Raw genomic sequence first — 23,383 nt, 5'->3', positions numbered from 1 at the left:
CGGACGGGCTCACGCCCCGAGGTTGTGGGAACTTAGGTTTCCACAGGGTGAAATTGAAAATTGAAAATTTTTTGGGTTTGGGTGTACTGCATAATTTCTGGAATGTTGATGGCATCTGGCATCACTAAATAAGGTTGATGCCGGACAACCACGGCAATGCCGATTACATTCTCTGTGCCACATTCCTTATTCACAAAGGCATTAAATGAGTATTTTCTGTATTTTTTTTCTCAACTCCTGTTCAGAGAGATATTTTGGACCTTCTGTTCATAGAAACTAACTTTCACTTTCTGTTCACTTTCTGTGGGTGGCACGAGTTGGTGACCTCGACAATTTCAAACACTCCGAATGTATTAACATGCTATGTTTTCGAAAATGGAATATAGAGGGAACGACATCGGTTGATTTCCATAACATATCTGGAATCCAGAATCTCAGTGTCTCTATGTGCGAAACTTATTCATATCAAAGAATTCCAAGGTTTCGCACACAAGCTGCACTCACTACAAGCAGCGTGGAACCGGGTGTATAACGAAATCCAAACGTAACCAAGTAACAGGTAGCGAAAATTTCGCCACCTTCTTGCAATGAGCCAAAACGGGAGAATCATCGACTGACATTTTCTTCCTGAACACTAAGGCGCTACCTCTAGCATACATTAAAAATGAAAACAGTACTGCCAATTCCTAGGCAGAACCCTGCACAGACTTCAAGCACGCCCCGTTGTCAGCTGTTTATCAAGTTTATCAGCGTGACCCACCAGCACGCGCATATCTTTCTTTCCCTCGAACTGGGGTTCTCCGCGTTACTCTTTGCATATAGGGCCACGTGACCACGAGGGCGCGCGCAGCGAGAGCGAGTAACCACCTATCGGCTGGCCCGTCGGCACGACCCGTTTGCAACCGCCAGAAACCGCCGTTCAACATACCTGTCCTCCTAGCTCACCATACTACGAGCCCGCTCGTATTTCAACAATATTGAAAACAATCGTGGACGTCAAAATAGAAAATTCCGTTACGGATTTTAAGACTCGTATCGTGAGACCTTGAGACCTTGTCTGTGTTTGTCGTTTTTTGTCCCCTAGTCTCGGGTTATGGATCTATACCACCAGCTCGCTTGCTACCTCTCTATTCCCTCCTTGTGCTTGTCTTCGTGTCCCGTGTCTCTGGTTATTCGTTCCTTCATCATCATGCACCAGTTAGTCTGCGCCCTATCTCTTTTATAGAGGCTATACGAGCCCGTTCGCATTTCAACAATACAGCCCGAATTCACTATTATTCTTACTTGACGGAGTACGTTCGCAGGTGCACATCGAACGGAAGTCTTTGCAAGAGATGCCGTGCATAAACGACGACAACGACAGTTTGACGAGTCTATACGAGCCCGCTCGCATTTCAACAATACAGCCACAACATAAACTGCGTTAGTTACGAATCTACATTCAGTAAATCGTGGACGTCAAAGTAGAAAATTCAGTTACAGATTTTAGGATTGATATTGTGAATTCACAATTATTCTTGCTTGACGGAGTACGTTCGCAGGTGCACATCGAACGGAAGTCTTCGCAAGAGATGCCCTGGATGAATGCATAAACGACGACAACGACAGTTTGACGAGTCTATACGAGCCCGCTCGCATTTCAACAATACAGCCACAACATAAACTGCGTTAGTTACGCATCTACATTCAGCAAATCGTGGACGTCAAAATAGGAAATTGTTACAGATTTTAGGATTCATATTGTGAATTCACTATTATTCTTGCTTGACGGAGTACGTTCGCAGGTGCACATCGAACGGAGGCCTTCGCAAGAGATGCCGTGGATGAATGCATAAACGACGACGACAGTTTGACGAGTCTATACGAGCCCGCTCGCATTTCAACAATACAGCCACAACATAAACTGCGTTAGTTACGCATCTACATTCAGTAAATCGTGGACGTCAAAATAGAAAATTGTTACAGATTTTAGGATTCATATTGTGAATTCACTATTATTCTTGCTTGACGGAGTACGTTCGCAGGTGCACATCGAACGGAAGTCTTCGCAAGAGATGCCCTGGATGAATGCATAAACGACGACGACAGTTTGACGAGTCTATACGAGCCCGCTCGCATTTCAACAATACAGCCACAACATAAACTGCGTTAGTTACGCATCTACATTCAGTCAATCGTGGACGTCAAAATAGAAAATTCAGTTACAGATTTTAGGATTCATATTGTGAATTCACTATTATTCTTGCTTGACGGAGTACGTTCGCAGGTGCACATCGAACGGAAGTCTTCGCAAGAGATGCCCTGGATGAATGCATAAACGACGACGACGAGTTTGACGAGTCTATACGAGCCCGCTCGCATTTCAACAATACAGCCACAACATAAACTGCGTTAGTTACGCATCTACATTCAGTAAATCGTGGACGTCAAAATAGAAAATTGTTACAGATTTTAGGATTCATATTGTGAATTCACTATTATTCTTGCTTGACGGAGTACGTTCGCAGGTGCACATCGAACGGAAGTCTTCGCAAGAGATGCCCTGGATGAATGCATAAACGACGACGACGAGTTTGACGAGTCTATACGAGCCCGCTCGCATTTCAACAATACAGCCACAACATAAACTGCGTTAGTTACGCATCTACATTCAGTAAATCGTGGACGTCAAAATAGAAAATTGTTACAGATTTTAGGATTCATATTGTGAATTCACTATTCTTGCTTGACGGAGTACGTTCGCAGGTGCACATCGAACGGAAGTCTTCGCAAGAGATGCCGTGGATGAATGCATAAACGACAACGACAGTTTGACGAGTCTATACGAGCCCGCTCGCATTTCAACAATACAGCCACAACATAAACTGCGTTAGTTACGAATCTACATTCAGTAAATCGTGGACGTCAAAATAGAAAATTCAGTTAGATTTTAGGATTGATATTGTGAGTTCACAATTATTCTTGCTTGACGGAGTACGTTCGCAGGTGCACATCGAACGGAAGTCTTCGCAAGAGATGCCGTGGATGAATGCATAAACGACAACGACAGTTTGACGAGTCTATACGAGCCCGCTCGCATTTCAACAATACAGCCACAACATAAACTGCGTTAGTTACGCATCTACATTCAGTAAGTCGTGGACGTCAAAATAGAAAATTCAGTTACAGATTTTAGGATTCATATTGTGAATTCACTATTATTCTTGCTTGACGGAGTACGTTCGCAGGTGCACATCGAACGGAAGTCTTCGCAAGAGATGCCGTGGATGAATGCATAAACGACGACGACAGTTTGAAGAGTCCATACGAGCCCGCTCGCATTTCAACAATACAGCCACAACATAAACTGCGTTAGTTACGAATCTACATTCAGTAAATCGTGGACGTCAAAGTAGAAAATTCAGTTACAGATTTTAGGATTCATATTGTGAATTCACTATTATTCTTGCTTGACGGAGTACGTTCGCAGGTGCACATCGAACGGAAGTCTTCGCAAGAGATGCCCTGGATGAATGCATAAACGACGACGACGAGTTTGACGAGTCTATACGAGCCCGCTCGCATTTCAACAATACAGCCACAACATAAACTGCGTTAGTTACGAATCTACATTCAGTAAATCGTGGACGTCAAAGTAGAAAATTCAGTTACAGATTTTAGGATTCATATTGTGAATTCACTATTATTCTTGCTTGACGGAGTACGTTCGCAGGTGCACATCGAACGGAGGTCTTCGCAAGAGATGCCGTGGATGAATGCATAAACGACGACAGTTTGACGAGTCTATACGAGCCCGCTCGCATTTCAACAATACAGCCACAACATAAACTGCGTTAGTTACGCATCTACATTCAGTAAATCGTGGACGTCAAAATAGAAAATTCAGTTAGATTTTAGGATTCATATTGTGAATTCACTATTATTCTTGCTTGACGGAGTACGTTCGCAGGTGCACATCGAACGGAAGTCTTCGCAAGAGATGCCGTGGATGAATGGATAAACGACGACAACGACAGTTTGACGAGTCTATACGAGCCCGCTCGCATTTCTACAATACAGCCACAACATAAACTGCGTTAGCTACGCATCTACATTCAGTAAATCGTGGACGTCAAAATAGAAAATTCAGTTAGATTTTAGGATTCATATTGTGAATTCACTATTATTCTTGCTTGACGGAGTACGTTCGCAGGTGCACATCGAACGGAAGTCTTCGCAAGAGATGCCGTGGATGAATGGATAAACGACGACAACGACAGTTTGACGAGTCTATACGAGCCCGCTCGCATTTCTACAATACAGCCACAACATAAACTGCGTTAGCTACGCATCTACATTCAGTAAATCGTGGACGTCAAAATAGAAAATTCAGTTAGATTTTAGGATTCATATTGTGAATTCACTATTATTCTTGCTTGACGGAGTACGTTCGCAGGTGCACATCGAACGGAAGTCTTCGCAAGAGATGCCGTGGATGAATGCATAAACGACGACAACGACAGTGTGATGAGTCTATACGAGCCCGCCCGCATTTCAACAATACAACCACAACTTCAACTGCGTTAGTTACGAATTTACATTCAGTAAATCGTGGAAAATTCCGTTAAGGATTTTAAGATTCATATTGTGAATTCACTACTTGACGGAGTACGTTCGCAGATGCACATAGACTACTGTACTCGTGCGTACTGTATGGTATCGTACTGTACACACTACCCTCAAAACTAAACGAAGGCATGCCCCAACATTCATAAAAACTGCGTAAAACTCGTTACATGTGCTACAAAATTGTACTGTAAGCGAAATAAAGGGTACTACAGTAGAAACATCCCTCGCGAACACCCACATCCAAAACGCACTGTCGAAAAAAAAATTGAAAATGCAACAAGCAACAAGAGTGGATTATGGAATTCATGTGACACCGCTTTTCGAATAAATTTTGTTTTGTCATTACATGGTGCAGGTATAGTCCCTGAGCTTGCAAGACACTACTACCCATATTAAGACAACACCATTGCTGGGCTAGAACACTTTTCTTGCGTGTGTATATGTGTGTGTGTCAGGCATCACAATTTATTCCTGACTTTATCAAACCTAGTAATACATCAGATAGGCGGCATCCTTTTCTGTAACTTGCGTGGCTGTTCTGCGAGGGTTCCCTTGGGTTCCAGCGGCGGAGGTTTCAGCAGTGCTGGTGGTCGATCTCGCTGCTTAGTAGACATGGCTGGTCTCGACGCATCTAAGCCTGTACACAGTCACCCGTACTTGTGCTGCGACGTCCTTTTGTTAGTCCCTGTACCTCAGTGGAGTGTGCAGCTGGTGTTTGAAGACTAACGTGGTCTGATCCTGGTATTTTTTGCAGAGTTTTACCTGGAAGGAAACCGATAGTACCAATTAGGTCGATAACAGTAGGGCATGTACCCATGCATGGCCATGGTAAGGGAACTGTACCGACATATGCCTGAAAGCGTCTGAGGAAAACCCAGAAAAATCCCAGACCGCATACCCGGCACCGGGATTCGAACCGGGGTACCTCCCAGTTTCGACGTGGCACTGCTTGCACGCTAACCATTGAGCCACACGAGCTGGTGCTCAGGCGTCTCACCTTTATCAAAGCAAACTATTTACGGAACGATTACCGGTAACCACGTAGGAATAAAGTGCCACCATAGTTTCCGAAGCGATGAAGACATCGCTTTATGTCGCCCCTTTGCGATTCTATAGAAATGCTTTGACGCAAACTTAGCGGTGTTATGTGCGGTAAAGAAACTGCAATATAGGGTATAACACTTTTGTTGTATACAATCGTTTCTACTCTCTGGAAAGTACTCACGAGGGTGGGTTGAGGGTGAACAATATTCCGGCCATCTCGTGCGTGTGTCACCTGCGACGAGAAACATGGGACCTAGTTACAGGGAGCGGAAGAAACATAGGGGAAGAGGGGGTAACTAAACAGAAACGGTACTGCAGGGAAACCGCGGAGTAGCAACAGCGAAGGAAATCCAATAATAACGGAGTCGAAGGTATCCAACAATTATTCAATTATCAAAGTACACAAAAAAGAACAAGAACAAGTGTACAGCTTTTCTTTCCTTCTTTACCCTCAAGTAAGCCGAACGGGTCCGTTAGTGGGAAGAGTATGTCAAACAGGTATTCAAACAAGTATGTCGAAAGCCTTACGTAAATTTCAACGTCTGGGGCGTCTCCGTGTCGCATTCACTGAAAATGCTCAGCGTTTTCGGCATCCATGTTTCACGAAACGGGTTTTACCCTCTTGTCGTGGTAACGTGGTAAGTTTTATGACCGGCATGGACGTGGATGAAAGAGGTTGCAGAACACGTTATTTTACTGCAGACACAATTATGTTGAATCACGCATTTAAATGTACTGTAAAGCAACAAGGAAGTAGTGCAACAAGCAAGCGGAAATTACCGTAATTACTGTACATGCAGAAAAGAAAAAAAAGATAGGAATATGTTGCAGAAATTGTGGAGCCCAGAGCCGTAGCCACGGGGGCGCGAGAGGGGCAGCCGCCCCGGGCGCCCTTGCCAGAGAGGGTGCCGAACGGCATGCCCTGGCAGGTTGGTTGGACAGTATAAAGTAGGAATGAAGAGAATTTGAATTTACGGTCTCGGCAGTGTAAAGGCAGGGCGTTTTCTTCTCTTTGTTTACAAGGCTTCTGACGGCAGTGAGGAGAGGGGGGGGGGGGGGCGCCACAGATCTGCCCTGCCCCAGGCGCAAACACCCTTCGCGACAGTTCTGGTGGAGCCGGACGGTTGTATACAGAATTCATATCTGAAAACCACCACTTGACACAATGAATGAACTGTCCTTCCAAATCAGGTTCTGAAAATATGAAGAAAGATTCGAGAAAAACTACGTAGTTTCTCACAACTAATTATGACAATGTTCAGGAGCACTGAAAATCTCCTATGTGTTGCTGCCCGGTCGATCGGTGGGTTGGTTGTGCTGTTGTGCTCAACTTGGGAAAAAGACATGTAGAAAAAGTACGAAAAAAGAAAAGAAAAGCGGAAACAGCCAGTTGACAATGCATGTCTTCGGGTTTAGGGTAAGGTGGGGCAAAACGAGACAGAAACTTACAATTTAATATGAAATTTTTATTTTTCGTATATTTAAAAAATCTAGCCCTAGGCACGAATTTAGGCGTTCTAAAATAAGCACAGAACAATTAATTCAAAAATGCAGATTGTCTCATCTTGCCCCAACCCTCGCGGCAAGACGGGACACTGCGCGGGGCAAGATTAGACATGCCGTGGTAATGATCTACACAAATTAGTTTTTGCAAACCAAGCACACAAAGTAAAGCCCGTAGGCCCCTACGCAACCCCCTTGATCGCACTGCCACATGATGTGCAATAAAACTACACAGAACTCGGTACTATTTTGCTCCCCCGTTCTTTGCAAAAACAGCGCCGCCAGTCTGATGTGTCGCTGGTCGCTCGCTTTTGCGTGCGCTTCTGCTTTGCTGGAAATATCCTAGGAAACAGGAAAATTTGCTTCGAAATCCTAGGGAATACGCAAAAAAGAAATCTCTGGGAGCAAGCATACATCCACCTAATAGTTGACTTATCAGTTACTAAATTACATTAAATTTAAATTGCATTAAATTGTCGAGTCTTGCCCCGTGCATATCATCGTATGAATTATTTTTCCTGTTGAACACCGGATAACCAAGAGTGCCCAAGTCTGTAACTCAAACATCGCCATGCCAGTACTGGACAGCTGTTTCGGCCTTCTTGGACCTCATCAGCAGTACGCAGGCAGGCGACGTTTGAGTGGATGGCGTCAGAAGGTCACGTAACACGTGATTCCTCCCGTCAGGGTGAGATAACTCACTCACTGAAAGCCCAGTGCAAAGCCAGTGAAGTATAAAATGAAAAAAAATAGCCGGAGCTCTTTGGCTGCACGTATAGCATATGTCTGTAACTCAAACATCGCCATGCCAGTACTGGACAGCTGTTTCGGCCTTCTTGGACCTCATCAGCAGTACGCAGGCAGGCGACGTTTGAGTGGATGGCGTCAGAAGGTCACGTAACACGTGATTCCTCCCGTCAGGGTGAGATAACTCACTCACTGAAAGCCCAGTGCAAAGCAAGTTTTGCATATATCTATGCCTGCGAAACGCTGCTGCACAGATGACAAATGACAGAAAAATGACTTAAAAATCGCGCCTTTTTTGCGGGTATTCACATTCCAGGCAGAAGTATGTTTTTTTTTTTTCATCTTCAACACACAGACCAATTCGGACAATTCTTGCGTGCAAAGAAGCGGACATGCGGATCCACCTATGAGTAAAGTTTCAAGCACGGAGAGTAAAGCGTATCTGAGACAGGCGGCGTCGAGCAAAAAATCTAGTCTTGCCCAGTGTCTCGTCTTGCCCCACGTTACCCTAATTGCTACGTTAATAGGACTCCTATGATATTAACACACAAATACAAAGGCACCTGCAAGAACAACAACAACAACTTGAGGACCGAGAGTTTCATCGGCAGGGGCGATACTCTACCCAATCGCTGATGGTGATGTGAGGAATGAAATAATGAGCACCTTCACAATAAGGATCGAAGTTCTATTGTGTCCAAAACGGTCAAGAGAGCTTTGAGGGCAGAGCGTTGGTGGGCTGGATTTCGCCGGAGACCAAGCAATTTTGATAGAGAGAAGGGGCGAGAGTACATCTGTACATAACTGTTCAGTCTGGGTAGAGTATTGCCACGCGATGGAATTCCCCAACCATCATTAAAATAAAGCTCTTGTTATTCTTTGTTGTTTTTAGAGCTTAGCGTCCTTCTGTTTGATGGCCATGAGCCTTCGGGCTACTGAAATAGGCCACATGCCGCCCGCGTGCCCCGTGCTTGAAACCTCTACTCTAAAGTACGAGGGGTGTTCAAGTCAAACCGGGACTTTCATTTTTCGCAAAAGTAAAATGAACTTACAGGCGAGAAATTAGTTACAAATTTTACAAACTAATCTCCAGCTGCACTAATGCACTTGTCCCAGCGTTTCACGAGGGCTTGGATGCCAGCAGCGAAGAAATCCTTACCGTAGCAGCCATGATCGGACCGCATTCTTGACCACGACCATCTCTATAATACACGACCATAACACTGGACCTAGCCCCAGCGCCGCTGATTTAGTATCGCCAAGCGGCCGGCGCGCGTTTGTGGCGCTGAAAACGAGACCCTCGGCAGACGACGCATGCTATGTGGATACCGTCGCTGCTGTCATTCGCGTTTGGTTTTGGCTGGTTTTCACATGGTGGGCAGCGTTTGTCTCCAGTGCATGGTTTGTCAGACGTGGTGTACTGCATCGTTCTGCTTTACAAGTCGAAGAAAACAGTGTCGGACCCAAGTATTTCCTTCCATGAGTTCCGCTCAAATGCTGCCTTACGGGAGAAGTGGCTCGAAATATATCGCGGGGTCCTGACACAAGTAACTTCATTGCGATTGTTTCATTTCATATACGGTGTACTTTACGGATGGCAGTGTGTACCATAAATAGTTTTATATAATAGCTGAGTACCTTTTATGCATCTCTCTGAAAGAACGAATAATGCACCGTGACCTCCGAGCAGGGATGGGCATAAATACATTTTTTGTTTATTATAGAGATGGTCGTGTTCCTGACCTCGTCGTCGCAACTGAAGTGGCGGCCCCCAGGCCCGAAGAGATGGAAACCGCTGGGGGCGATGTCTGGACTGTAGGGGGGATGTGGCAGCAACTCCCAGCCAAGTTCCTGTAAGTTGCGTGTCGTGAGATGTGCGGTATGCGGGCGTGCATTGTCCTATAGGAGGAGGACTCCTTTGGTGATGAGGCCCGGCCGCTTTTGCTTCAGCGTCTTATGCACATCCCTGAGAACCTGGCAGTAATATGCACTATTGATGGTGGTACAACTGGGCAGAAAATCAACATGGACAACGCCAGCCTTGTCCCAGAAAACCGTGGCCATGACCTTAGCCGCAGACCGGGTGCTTCGGAACTTCTTGGGAGCTGGCGAGCCCGGATGCTTCCACTGTTTTGATGCGCGTTTAGACTCAGGAGTTAAATGGTGTACCCACGTTTCATCGCACTGATGATCCGATCAAGGAACAGCTGTCCTTCAGTGTAGAAACGGTACCTTGGCTCTTGGGAGATTTCCTGTCTTCTCTGCCGGTCAAACACGGAGAGCTGCCTCGGGACCCCACGGGCACTAACTTTCCGAAACTGGAGGTGTTCATGAATGATAGTGTTCAACGTTCCCACAGAAAGGTCAGTCTTTCGAGCCAGTTCTAGGCATCCTATCCGTCGGTACTTGAGGATCAGGCGCTCTACAAGTTGGATGTTCTCAGGAACTCTGACACTGGGCTCTGAGCCGTCCCGGCCGGGATCGTGCTGCACTAATGTGCGGCCGTCTCGGAACCGTTTGCACCACTCAAACGCATTGCTGCGGCGAAGTATATCGTGGCCATACTGAGCCTGAAGTCTTCTGTGAATTTCAGATAACTAGCCTTCATTCACGAGAAACTTCATGACAATTTGCTGTTCGATGTGCGCGCTCACCTCGTTGTCGGCCATCTTGTCCAGCACGTGTCTTCTGTTTTGCACAAACTTTGGACCACCACGTGGTGAACGCAGAGGCCTGTCGCGTGTGAAAATGACGAAAAAGTAGCGCGAGCCATTTGTACGCTCAGGAGACAGAAAGTCCAGGTTTGACTTTAACACTCTTATATTAGTACGTTGTCAAAATTCCGGTAAAATCGATCGGGGCGACGCTTAGTGTCAAACCTTCATTTTGGCGCGCAGCACTGGTGCTCATACGGGCTTGTAAAATATATTCACAAAAAGTATTCAAGTTAGAGCAAGAAGTAACTGAGTAGAGCACTAAACACCCAATTTTGAAAAGGATGAAGTATTAAACACTATTAAAAGTAACTCGTTACTTTTAAGATACTTTCAAGGGGCTATGAACTTTACCAAGCTAGCCCGCCGACTGTGTCGGCTCCAAATGGCGATTTTAACTTGTTGGTTGTGACACCTTTTGGAGAGATGAATCTGATAGGTCCGTGTCTTCACCATATCGAGACAGTTATAGCACGAGGGAAGGGCCTGGAAATAAGGCGATCTGGTGGCCGTTTTTCGACGCTCAAGTAGAAGCGCTCCCGTTCAAAGCTCTCTCGGTTCAAAACATTGCTTATCAGTATCAGGTTAATCCCCCTCCTCTCCGGATGGTGCGCTGTGACAGCGTTTTCCCTCCCCCGCATACAGAGGAAAGGAAAACGGGAGCGCTTCTACTTGAGCGTCGAAAAACGACCACCAGATCTCCTTATTTCCAGGCCCTCCTCTCGTGCTATAACTGTCTCGATTTTTGTTCTGAAAACTGCAATGTTATCACTGACCTCAAGGGACTCGATCTCCCCATTGGGTTAACCGCCTATCTTTCATAATTAAAACGTTAATTAGCGACAGTTAATTGATACATAGCCACATAAGCTTGCCTGTGCCCTCTTAAAGCGGGCCTTTGGACATGGAGTGCTTCGACATTGGTTAAAACTGGGAAAAAGTTATTTTTATATTTTTAAGAATTACTTCTATAGTTATGGTGGACACCCAGTATATAGCACGCTGCTAGCCAACCATCATCCCCAATGACAACGTTCTCACTCCTGATTTGTTGATAACGAGAGGCGGAGCCTATTATGTATCCATTATGTACGGCACTATGGCTATAAAATAGGCTCCGCCTCCCGTTTTCAACAAATGAGGGACGAGAACGTTCTCATTCAGAATGATGGTTGGCTAGGATCGTGCCACGTGGTGAAGTTCATTTTTAAGAGCTCTTTCTCTTTTGTTTTTTGTTTTTCATTTTTAAGAGTGTAGGGCAGAACGTTATGTGTACCTCCCCGTTGGCGTCCGATTTGTTCCTACAATTCTTCAGATGACGTAACAAAGAATAGACGTACCTGGATGGCGGTACGTCTACTCGCCCGTAACGCAGCACACGTTCTGAAGAAGAAGTATTGAACAATAAATTGTAAATAGAATTACGACGCGTAAAAGGGGCACAAAACAGGTCGACGAACATTCTCCAATTATTATGCCCAATGAAAGAATGTAGCTCACGATATCCAAATATGAAATTATTTTGCTTCCAGCGAGTGTCTTTAACACGAAACAATGTCATTCAAAGAGCATAATCCGCGCGAGCCTCTCTTTATCCTTGGAGCCGGGTCACGTCACTATATTCCAGCGTATCGCAACACCGAATTCTAGGCGCTGGAGGTGGGGGAGATTTCGCTCTCCTAGCCAATGACGGACCCCACTGAGACAAGCTGCAGCTCGCGAGGGAACCGGTTACGGGAACATCGCGGTGACCTTGCCGAGCAATACAGCACAGAGAACATAGTGCGCATGTGAAATAGAATATTGAGGGTTTTTGGTACAGTTTGAACTGGCTACCTTGGATTGGGCAAGTGGGAATACGGTTAGAGTTGACCTCACTTCTCGATATTACAAAAAAATTAATGTAGAAGCGTCCCGTATTCTAAATGGCTGAAGATGCGCGACGTCAAAATGACGTATCGCTATTGTCGCCAGGACATCGCAGGGCGGGGCATGAGGGCGAAAGAGTGCAGTGAATGTTCATTCGGTTTGGAGCCATTATTTACTTCTTTGCGACAACATTTTTCTGAAAACGTTCACCGTCGGCAACGTATCACAATGTATTTAAAAAAAAGTGCGCCTCGTATACCTGTTTATTGTCAGAGTTCCCTACCAAAGCAATACGAAGAGTGTTGAAAAGATTATGGCATTACCAAAGAGCTTTATTAGCTCGCTGGAACAACTACTTTTCAAGTTACATTCGATACCGTGCTCTGTTTTGTAAACACGTTACCCCCAAAAGCAAATCAAATTGCGAAGAGATTTATATTTCTGCCGCGGCTGGTCGCGGTTAAGCGCAAAAGGACGTAATTCATTCGTGTAATTCATTGGTGGACAAGGGAGTGGAAGAGCGTCCTTTTGCACTTAACCGCGACCAGCCGCGACAAAAATATGTCAACTGAAACCAATTACTGCAACAAATTATACCGCTTCGAGTGGTGTCCACTGAAGGTCTCAAAAGGGGTAGTACCCATTTTAATGCCGACGGTGCCCTGCTTTAGTAGTTACGTTGTTCACTAAGCTCATTTGAATTTTTATTTAAATAATGAGCGCCTCCCACTCATTCACACGGTCCGCAGCTTATATAGGTGGTATCGGGCAGATACTTGCAAAAAAGAAAATTATTCGATGGGTCCACCCGTTAGCGAATTATTTAGCCCAGGGATTTAACTGAAACACCCTGTATGTACATCACAAAGCACATTTCCGTGACTGGCGGAAGAGAATATGTACTCAGACCTCAGTCTCACGCGCAAAGACGTATCTTGAAAGTGGTTTGGAAAATGAGTAAAAGTAATTGAGAGAACTATACTGAGGCTGCGTTCAAAAGGGCCAACTTTCTGCACCAACTCGAACCAACGTCTTATGACCAACCTCAAGACTGTGCCGTCTCCGCATTTACACGTACCAACAGTAGTGTACCAACCTTGCGGGAATCTGAGTGGATGGGTTCAAATCCAACTGCTAGTGCTGGTCATCGTTCAAACTTAGTTATTTTATTTCGCCAGAAGATCCCTGATTGAAAAAATCACCATAATTATTGTGGTGTTTCCTGATGTTCCTGGCGTTAACACTAGACACTTTTGATGTTTGTAATGTGCACATCAAAAATTTCTGGCGTGACACCAGGATGATTCTGGTGCTGTCGAGTTCTCCTGATGTCAGCACCAGAGTGGACTACTACGACACCAGAATGATTCTGGTGCCTTCTAGAATGCTTGGTGTGCACACTAGACAGACGTAGTGTTTGAATGTGACCGTTAGAGCGGTCTGGTGTGGTTCACAGACAACGGTTGGTCATAATTGGTGGAGTTCGTCGTGGTTTGTGGTGTCTGGCGACTCGGACCAACTCCAAAGGTGGTCACAGTTGTGGAGAAAGTTGATTTATTGATTCATTCGTGCCCAAGAACAGTCACAAGGGCCTTGGTGTGCCACAAGGGCAAGGATTGGGCGTGTGAACGCAGCCTGACCTCCGAAAGTACTTACTAAATTACTCCCAAAAGTATTTCATAACCTACACTCTTAAAAATGAACTTCACCGCATAGCACGCTCCTAGCCAACCATTATCTCGAATGATATCGTTATCTGCCCTGATTTGTTGAAAACGGGAGGCGTACGCATTTTCTGTGACAATTATGAACAGCATAAGTGTCACAGAAACGGCGTACGCCCCCCGTTTTCAACAAATCAGGGCAGATAACCATATCATTCGAGATAATGGTTGGCTAGGAGCGTGCTATGAGGTGAAGTTCATTTTTAAGAGTGTAAGTATTCTACTCAAGTAGTCTGCTCCAGAGTTGTGCCTAACTCGTTACAAGTAACTCGTTACTTGGTAACGGTTACTTTTTTTGGTAACGAAGTAACGATTCAGTTACTTTTTAAAATATGGTAATAGTAACGGAATCAGTTACAAAAATTGGTAACTCGTTACTGACGTTACTCGTTCCTTTTCTTCAGCGCGGGGCAGCACATTTCGGCACTCCGTGTGGCGCAATGCGTGCGGATCTGACCTGCGTGACCCACGACCACGTGTGACTCAAAGTATTATTGCAATCCCTGGCTGGATGTGTTGTCTTTTCTCTTGTTTCCGTAATCTCCGACCATCACTCCTTCCCAAGAATGGGCACCAATTGTGTTATGGCTACAAAAAACGCGTTTCGACTTCTAGCCTTTTCTTGTGTTTGCTAAGCTTCTGAGCGCCCTAAATTATGACGCAGCCCCTCGTCTGTTTTCGGGAACCGTTGGTGATCGGTGGCACGAGAACCAGTGTCTTTTCTTGTGTCTTCATAGTCTCCGATCACCCCCACTTCGGAAAGAAGGAAAGGTCGAGGCAAGCTGATATAGACTCATGGTAAGGGGCCGAGAGACACGGACCACGAAGGACGGACGACACATTATCAGACTCAGCAAAAGGTTTATTACAATGACCCATACCCAAGACGCGACGCAGAGGGGCAACAAGACAAAACGAAGGGTCACTAATCACGTTGACACGTGTGGCGGCTTGTCTGTTTGATCCTTTAACTATGCGCGGTAACGTAAAAGTAACTCGTTACCTGTGAATAACGAGAACTCGTTACTTTTGTATGTCGGTAACGAGTAACGTATTTAGTTACTTTTTTCTGTAGTAACGGGTAACGGTATTTAGTTCCTTTTTTTGGGTAACGGGCACAAGTCTGGTCTGCTCTATACTCAAGTCTGCGCGAGCATTTGCTCGTTGCGATTTTGGGTTCCAGGCTGCGCGCCATAGACGTTGCTGCTTTGAACCCATTGTTATGCAGACGCAATGTTGTTCTGACGCCGTACTTCAAGGGTAATTCCAAGTTGCTGTAGACCTTCGCACAGTGTGCCCGCAACTTCTTAAATCCCTTCCGCAATTTCTTAAAGGAGGTAAGAACTCTTATCTGCAGGTATTTGGTTATGTATTAGGTGTAATATTGTTCTTTTGCGCTTCGTAATTCTATTTACGATTTATCGTTCAATACTTTTCCTTCATAACGTGTGCAGCGTTAATACAAAACGCACTTTACTTCGGATACGGGCAAGTAGACGTACCGCCACCCATATATCTCTATCCATTGTCAGGTCATTTGAAGAATTGTACCACCCAATCAGACGCCAACTCGGAGGTACACATAACGTTCTGCTATATACACTCTTAAAAATTAGGTTCCGGTGGTGCTGGTGAATGAGCTTGCCGTTGTCGGCCTCTTAAAAATTAACTTCACCACATAGCACGCCCCTAGCCAACCATCATCCCGAATGAGAACGTTCTTGTCCGTGATTTGTTGAAAACAGGAGGCAGAACCAATTTTGTAGCCATAATGCCCTACATAATGGGTACATAAATTCGCGAGCGCTCTGTTCTTCGCGAATTTGAAGTTCCGCGAATTATTTGACGCAATGACAGCAAATACGCGAACGCAATATGTAAGAAATTTGACTCAGGACGCTGAATCCATATCTGTAGCGGTTTTTTACGTTGTTTCACTGTATTTCTTCACAAAGTATGCAATTCTTCTCTGCTGCAAGTGGAGGCTACTAAGAAAAAGAAGTAGAATTTTCTACCCAAGATGGTAGAACGACAGTACTTCTGCCATTTCGGGCCAATCCACGCGCGCCTTCTCCTCCGCGGGTATAAGCGCCGGCGTCCCGTTTCCTACCCAAGCTGGTAGAACGAGAGTTTCTACTCGCTAGCTTGTTTCTACCTCTCCATTTATACCCAAAATGTAAAGCTGGTTTTAGTAGAAATCTGGTTGCAATACAGCTCTACCGAGATGGGTAGGAAATTCTGTTTTTTTTTTTTCTTAAAAGTGTAGTAGAGTCTTCATGAATCCCGCGCGGGTGTCGGCGTCCCGCGATTACAGTTCCTTGTAAGCCTGGATCACCCAACATAGCGTGTATGGGTTTTAGCACGCTGTCACGGGGGTCCGCCTTTGTACAAGTTGCCGCTTCACTATTGAGTGCCAATCGTACGTGCTCTATACGGTGACAAGAATGACGGGAGACAGGGAAATTCGGCAATGATCCAGATACCAGCCGAGTAAGGGCCCCCTAATCGCCGCCCTCTCAGTCAGAAGGGCTCAAAAGGACGACAAATGCAACGGGTTATTTCACAGTTGTGATACCTTTTCTTGACTACTTCTTAGATGTTCAAGGTGGAGGGCCCCTATATAAGACGCCTGATGCACGGTCCACGCACCGCTGTACCGCGAATTTAAGGTTCCGCGGATAATTGCCTGATCCTGCACTCTTAAAAACGAGCTTCACCGCAGAGCACGCTCTTAGCCAACCATCATCTCGAATGATATCGTTATCTGCCCTGATTTGTTGAAAGCGGGAGACGTACGCCTTTTTTGTGACACTTATGCTGTTCATAATTGTCACAAAAAGGCGTACGCCTCCCGTTTTCAACAAATCAGATAAAGATATAATTCGGGATGATGGTTGGCTAGAAGCGTGCTCTGAGGCGGAGTTCATTTTTAAGAGTGTGGCTCCTCACAAATTCGCGAATTATTACACTCTTAAAAATGAACTTCACCGTATAGCACACAACTAGCCAACCATCACCTCGAACGATATCGTTATCTGCGCTGATTTGTTGGAAACGGGAGGCGTACGCCTTTTCTGTGACAATTATGAGCAGCATAAGTGTCACAGAAGGCGTACGCCTCCCGTTTTCAACCAATCAGGGCAAATAACGATATCATTAGAGATGATGGTTGGCTAGGAGCGTGCTATGCGGTGAAGTTCATTTTTAAGAGTGTAAGCCCGCGAATTTAACCACTTATACAGTAGGCTCCGCCTCCCGTTATCAACAAATCAGGAGCGAGAACGTTGCCATTGGGGATGATGGGTGGCTAGCAGCGTGCGGGAGCTATCAGATTCATCTATACAAAAGGTTTCACAGCCAACAAGTTAAAATCGCCGTTTGGAGCCGACACAGTCCGTGGGCTAGCTTGCCATAGTTCATAGCCCTTTTAAAACGCTCGCGGGATGCCTTCCAATAATAAATCGACTGTCCCTATCCTGCATAGATTGTCCTGTTTGAGTCGGGTTCCTATACCGCGGCTGCATATATTAAAACTTGGGTCGGACTAGGGTTTATGTAAAGTACACTCTTAAAAACGAACTTTACTGCATAGCACGCTCCTAGCCAACCAGTATCTCGAATGATATCGTTATCGGCTCTGATTCGTTCAAAACTGGAGGCGTACGCCTTTTTTCTGACAATTATGAACAGCATAAGTGTCACAAAAAAGGCGTATGCCCCCCGTTTTCAACAAATCAGGGCAGATAACGATATCATTCGAGATGATAGTTGGCTAGGAGCGTGCTATGCGGTGAAGTTCATTTTTAAGAGTGTAAGTGAAAGGTGAAAGTGTTGTCATCTGCTGATTGCGCCTGATGTAGTCTATGGTGCGATTTGCAGTACTGAAGATTGCTACATGACGGTGCAACGAGGCCGCTACTAAGTTAGATAAGATTACGTCGATATCTCCGCCCTCACCCAAGCAGTACAATGTACCGAAAGTCAAGTGCAATAGGGGTAGACGGGTAGGTGTAACTGAACAGACTCGTGAAACTCCACCCTCCACCGTCCACCCATGTTGCACTGCACTTTTAGTACATTGTACTGATTGGGGCACTTAACGTCACAGAAGAAACGTCATATTTCACGTCGTTTTTTTTTTCTTTTTGCTTAAAATGAGCTTTGGGCATCAGCATTACATATCAGCGTATATTGTACCGGTGAAGGGCAAGAGCCATGTGCAGCAGGATAAAATGAGTGATATGGGTAGCGATTGCAAACACGTGAGGGAAGAAAAGAAAGCATAAAGGAAAACAAAACAAAGATCGTAAACATACCGCGATAAGAGTTTGCCTCAATCGCGTATGACGTTTTGCTGTGACGTTAAGTGCGGGCGGAGACCCCCATCGACGTCACTGTCGCTCGATTGCCGATCACTTGCGGTTTGTAGCAGACGGCAAAGCTGCAATTGTTAGGTCTGTGGCGTACGCTGCGATCACTTTTGTGCTTCATCAGATGTTCGAGCGGATCATGTGGAGTTTTAATATCGCAATTTTAATGTTCTCCCTAAAGTCAATATATAGAGAAGTTGATTAAAAGGTATGTGCTATTCAGTCCACTAATCGAGAAAAAGAAGAGTTTCCTAGTAGCAGTCACGTGATCCAACGACAAAATTAAGAGAGTCCTATTTTATAAACCGGGGCCCCTTTTTTTATGAAAGTGTGTTGCAGCTAAAACGAAGCGCCCTGTATAGTTAGAGAGGGTTTTGGGTGACTGCTCGTTCAGTCGTTTATGCGCGTTAGAATGTCCGCCTTGCCGCGTAACCCACCTGCAAAAACAGCATCAGTGCTGCGCTCACAGCTCCTTATAAAAACATCTATAGATATACCACCTATATACACCCTGTATATTGCGGCATTAGCACTGAGTGAAGTTCATGTAGGAGTTAAAGGGGCATTGAAGACGGGTCGACATTTATCGCTACAGTCCCGGAAGCTTCGCACAAAAGGCAGTGTCGCGCTTAGTTAAGGAAATTGACCCGTTGGCGCTGCCTACATGGCCCGAATGTCTGTCAAACACAGCACGGTCAGCTGCGTGAAAAGTTATAATGTACCTCCCTCCTCCCTGACAATAGACGAGTTCAGAAAATCCCAGAGTGTAGTGTCGCTTTGAACTGTGGGAGTTTACTAATACGGAAGAAACGGGTGGCCTCCAAACTGTTCCGGTTTCTACCCTACCGGTTCATTGTCCACGACGTGTCAAGGTCAGCGAAAGCGAAATGTGAAGGGTTATTCTTCGTTCCCCCGCAGAGCAGGCGCCCAGGATGCAATGCGTGCGCAAAGAGCACTGGGATTTTCTGAACTCGTCTATTGCATACTGTTGCTTCTCCACGAAGTGGTTTGAAGCATTGCGTACATCACCCTTGCCTAATTTGTGGCCGCTGCATGTGCTTTCGAATAAAGCGTCACTTTTTTGCGCTGAAATTTGAGGCAGAATGTTAGTTCGAAATAAGTTAAATACTACCCGGGTTCTGCGACAGCGGATGATCAACGCAGACGACGCTAACCGTCGTCATCACACTTTTGTTATTATGTGGTCATCTGAATATTCACATATGTTCCATTATAGCTATAATAGAAGTTTTAATGTGTGCTATAAATCGCTGTGTGATTACTCCTAATTATAGTATAGTATTTGACAGTTATTCCTATCCAACGACATCTCCACCATTCTGTGCCAGTGAGCGAGCGCCATTGCGGTGACCAAGTAAACTAAGTTGGGCACAAGTTTTCAATGGGAGGGCCATGAAGTTTTCCGGCCTATAATACATGTCGGCCGAGATCAAAGCAACCCCTTTTCTCTCTCTTTTTTTTTATTGCAGCGTGTTCTGCAACGAATAAAACGAAGTCTACCGAAACACGTACGGGCGCAGCTGAACTGAAGCAAGAGCGCGCGCTTGACGCCTAGGTCCCTGCACACCTTTCAAAAAACTCTTGGAGACTGCGTATCAGAGTGTGAGAGAAACGTCGTGACGCAGCCTGTTCCCTCGGCATCTGACTCGTGACGTAGACCGGCGCGAGCGTAGTGGGTATAGGCAGGGCGTGAGCTGAGACGAAAGGAACAAAAAGAAAGGCACGGGTACTTTTCGACGTCAAGCAAAGGATTGTCGACCGTCCGCGGCTACCCTCAGTCTGTTTTCGCAAATTTGACTGAGCTGTCACAATACACCAGAGAGCGAAAATATTTTGCGTGATTACTCCCGATGAACAGCTTAGCAGGTGAGACAGGGTTTCGAACCATGTTAAATGTCACTTGATTGCTCCTGTAACGCGTCCGTGTGAAAAATCAAACCGATTATGTGCCCGTACCCGGCAGTTTCTTGAGGGCGTCAAAATAAAGTCACATACCGGGATCGAAAGGGATCGGCCACTGTAACACCTGCACCATCTGTCGTCGAGTCCCTGAATCCTGGCACTCCGTAAGGCGCTGTTTCATCCTGGCAGGTTGACGTTGCGTACTTCTGTGCTGACAGAACATTCGCCCAACGGTGTATCCTTCTTGCTACAAAAGGAGGGGTGAGTTTAATCAGTATTCAAAGACTTATGGTTTAGAATTAGTGTCCACTGATAACAGCACAAGCAACAGCAAACGTTGTTCACGCAACACGTGATTGTCAGCTGCATTCAGAGACCAAGAAAATGAAAATTTCCTTCAAACAACCCTAAACAGCATCGAAATTTCCTTGATTCAGGTGCCGTTGCCACGTCAAATGTCTGTCAATTCTCCATGGGGTATTTATCGAATTACAGCATACTCGTTCATCATAACTGCCATCAGAGCCCTTGCAAAACATGCTATCATCGCCGTCGGTACATCAGTTTGTTCTATACACTGTTAATGCAGGCCAAACCTACCCCTTTGCCCATGTCGGGCTAAATATTCATAGGCACGTTATTCACCCTACATACACCAAGTCTACGATAGAAAGCGCTGACATTGCGGATTTACCGTCGACGTGTTTATATTCCACATCGCACTGATGTTGTTTTCCATTTCGTGACGTTAGAGAGAAAGGAAGACAGAAAACGAACATTGAGCGCTAAATTAACTATAGTTTATAACATTATTTTGTTTGCGTTATCTCTCGGATAATTATCTAAATGATACTCTTTTGCATCAATTTACTCTCATTTGCACGGAACTGCACCTTCGTCCTGAATTCGGCCAACTTCTCTATTTCGCCTGTGAAAGCCAAAAACAATGAAAAGATCTCGGGGGTTTTACATTATACATATTCTTCTAGAACAAGTTTCAAGCATGGGTGATTCGTTTAATGTATAGGTACGGCTTACCTGCAAAAAAGTTCACCAAGCTCAGTGTTAGAACGGTCCTTCGGTGCTTCGATAGATAGAAGGACTGTGGTACTAACACGACCTTTATGCGAGATCGGAAAGGCTGCCATACGCTTCCATTAGCTTGACATCTCTTCAAATTCCGTCCAGTGCTATGCCCTTGCACCGACCACAGTCGCTCGCGTTGCTGTTCCATGCGCTCGTGGCCTGGAGCGCGTTCTCCGTTCCATTGTTGCTGGCGTCACCGTTCCTGTGGCAACAGACACTTATGTTACGTGATGCCCAGTTACCACTTAGAGTAGGGTGCCTGAATACTAGCTCCATCTGTACCATGCAGAGGGCGCTAGTATTCTGGCACCCTAACTTGAAGACGCAAAGGTGTTCCAAAAGCCAGGATTCGTCACGATAAAAATATAGCACACCGGCTTTACACAACAGAATAACGGGTTTACTATTTAGACGCCTTACGCGACATCGCTGTGCGTTAAAGGAGTACAGAGGGCCACCCACATTGTGTCTGTCATTTTACCGAATAGCGCGAAAGGTTTTGATGTGTGCAATTTGTTTCAAAAAAAAAAAGCTCACATAAACATGGCTCCACGCGTTCACCCTTATTTCGCCACTGCGAGTATAACGAAAAGGAGAAGGTATGATGGCACGTCACCGATGACGTTACAAGGAGAACTCGTTCAGGTGCGCCAGTCAGTAGGGGTCAGCGCCTTGTCCTTTTGCCGCCGTAAACCAGTTTTGCCAGTTCTCCCGGAGCCTCTACCCGAGAAACGTCACCATGACGTTGGTAGACAGACTGAAGCGGAAACAGATCGGAATGGGAGAGCTGAGTTCCACAAATGGGCATTTGTTCGCGGCCTCCTATTGAAAGAAATCTAGGACCGAAGGTCGCGTCCCTTTCAGAAACCATCGTAATCCCCTCCGGACCGATTCAATTTCTGCGATAATTATGACTCTGTGAGTAGTATATAGTGGTTGAGAAACAACATGTTGTCCAAACTACAGGATCCCTGCCCTGAGCCCTGCGCGTATTTTTCCCCGCGCGGCGCGTGTGCGGAGGGTTGTCCGCGCGCTTATCGGCGGGGGAGGGCTGCGCGTGCGCTCATCGTAGCATATTTTTCTTTGACTTCTTTGGCCACACGTGGGCCGACTTCACATATTTTTCCGATACAACAGGTGAGCGGTTTACATGCAGAGACATGCAAAAAAAGGTCATACACAAAAATCACAAGTGAAAATATATTTATTAATGCCAATTGTAATCCCAATCAAGTTGAGATATGTTTATTAAAGCCAATAGTGCTGGGAATTGTGCCAATTGTGATGCCAATCAGGTGAAGGAGAAAAACCCAGCCGAAAAACCTTCACCACCTGTAACAGGGCGGCGCTCGGGTGGAGGGCTGCTGTGGTGGGCGGAGCGTGACCGGAGGGCTGCGTGCGCGCTTACCCTTCACCCTGGGCTGACTTCTTTCACCATTTTCCTACTTGGGCCGACTTCCTTCCTGCGACAGGTGGGCGGCGCTCGAGTGGAGGGCTGCTGTTGTGCGCGGCGCGTGGCCGGAGGGCTGCGTGCGCGTTTACCCTTCAGCCTGGGCCGCCGACTTTCGTCATTTTTCAGCCTGAGTCGACTTGAATCGTAATTTTTCCAGCTACAACAGGTGTGCAGTAGGCTGTTTACATGCAAAGGATAGCCATACACAAAAGTACAAGTGAAAATATATTTATTAAAGTCATTAGGAATTATGTTATGACTCTGCGTGAATGGGAAAAACTTATTACAGGTATGATACAATAGCATTGAATAGGTATCACAAATCAAACACAATATTTTTAT

At 45.6% G+C, this 23,383-nt stretch overlaps 1 long non-coding RNA gene across 1 annotated transcript; it reads right to left on the bottom strand.

The window, feature by feature from the left end:
• Positions 1-5,057: 5,057 nt before the first annotated feature.
• On the bottom strand, positions 5,058-21,783 carry LOC135369301 (uncharacterized). The gene is made up of 4 exons (XR_010415061.1): positions 21,541-21,783; positions 20,596-20,749; positions 5,834-5,884; positions 5,058-5,370 (listed from the first exon to the last, which is right to left on the bottom strand). It is a non-coding gene; the product is annotated as an uncharacterized LOC135369301 (long non-coding RNA).
• Between the last annotated feature and the right edge of the window lie 1,600 nt (positions 21,784-23,383).

The sequence above is a fragment of the Ornithodoros turicata genome, chromosome 1 (assembly GCF_037126465.1).
Source record: "Ornithodoros turicata isolate Travis chromosome 1, ASM3712646v1, whole genome shotgun sequence".
Lineage (NCBI taxonomy): Eukaryota > Metazoa > Arthropoda > Arachnida > Ixodida > Argasidae > Ornithodoros > Ornithodoros turicata.
The sequence above is the reverse complement of the archived record's forward strand: the minus strand, read 5'-3'. Positions and strand labels throughout refer to the sequence as shown.